Source organism: Acyrthosiphon pisum, unplaced genomic scaffold (assembly GCF_005508785.2).
Source record: "Acyrthosiphon pisum isolate AL4f unplaced genomic scaffold, pea_aphid_22Mar2018_4r6ur Scaffold_20702;HRSCAF=21883, whole genome shotgun sequence".
NCBI classification, from domain to species: Eukaryota; Metazoa; Arthropoda; class Insecta; order Hemiptera; family Aphididae; genus Acyrthosiphon; species Acyrthosiphon pisum.
The window spans coordinates 1,127-2,225 of NW_021770090.1; the positions used below are offsets into that span (position 1 = coordinate 1,127).

Here is a 1,099-nt window from a genome sequence, read left to right on the forward strand (position 1 = left end):
AAATTCTAAGACAAAAAAAAGCTCAAATATGCACACCTCAACAATTGTAGAAAACTGACTTGTTATTCAAAATTATCGTTTTTCCTTAAAATTAATGTAGGTACATTTTTACATACACAAACTAAATAAACGCATCATTGTAAATTTTTTAAAGTTATTGCACATCGAAGAAGTAAAACGTGAAAAACTATTATGTGATTGTCAATATAATAAAAAGTAATCTCTTAAAAGAGAAATGATGTAACTTCAACTTTTGAAATAACCCAAAACAAATATTATATTATTTAGCAATACAGAAGTTTACAACTGATCATAATAATTGTATGTTAATGTAAATAATTATTTAAAAATGTTGGAAGTAATGAATACCTATTCTTCTATTAGTTTCGTAGACATTTCTTTTTGTGATGGATTAAATTGTAATAGCTTTTCTGTTAACTCCAGTAATGTTCTGTTTAGAGCTGTAAATATTTAATTCATACAATATCAATTTTCGGATACTAATAATTTAGATATCTAGGTATGTTTTCATTAAATTAAAATAGTACATTGAATTTCAATTCAAAATAAAATTCTGTTTGTATCTTAATATAATTTAATGCTCCAGAAAACCATACAGTTCTTTAGTTACTTTAGTAACTCAAAAACAAATATCCATATGCACTTTAAATTTTTATAAAATTTTTATATGACAATTTTCCATTTCAAAATATATTTACTATTTTTTATCATTTTATTAAATTTTTTAGCAAATTGGTTCAAGATGGTACTTTAGAGAGGTCATTTTCCGATTTTCTCAATAGTTATTTAATTCCAAGGGAAGAATCACTGAAAAATTACGAAAGAATGCTAAAAATGGGATTTTAATTTAACGCTTTGTTTACCACCATATAAACGAATAAAAAATTATAATATTATTATATTAATTAAACTTACATGATAAAATAAATAATAACAATATAAAATATCCAGGCTGACAAACCGTCTCCGCTCAGAATCGTTTTTTTTTATACAATGATATTTTATCATTGAATTCAAGTCTAATAAAACCCATTATACAATGACCCACTTGTAACCTACTGTACAGCAGAGCGACAAC

At 24.1% G+C, this 1,099-nt stretch overlaps 1 long non-coding RNA gene across 1 annotated transcript in view; it reads right to left on the reverse strand.

The window, feature by feature from the left end:
* Window positions 1-9: 9 nt before the first annotated feature.
* LOC100572682 overlaps window positions 10-1,099 on the reverse strand; it is a 1,419-nt gene continuing 329 nt past the window's right edge. Inside the window, exon 3 of the long non-coding RNA XR_003840019.1 lies at window positions 10-461. This is a non-coding gene — a long non-coding RNA (uncharacterized LOC100572682). The remainder of the gene's footprint in view (window positions 462-1,099) is intronic.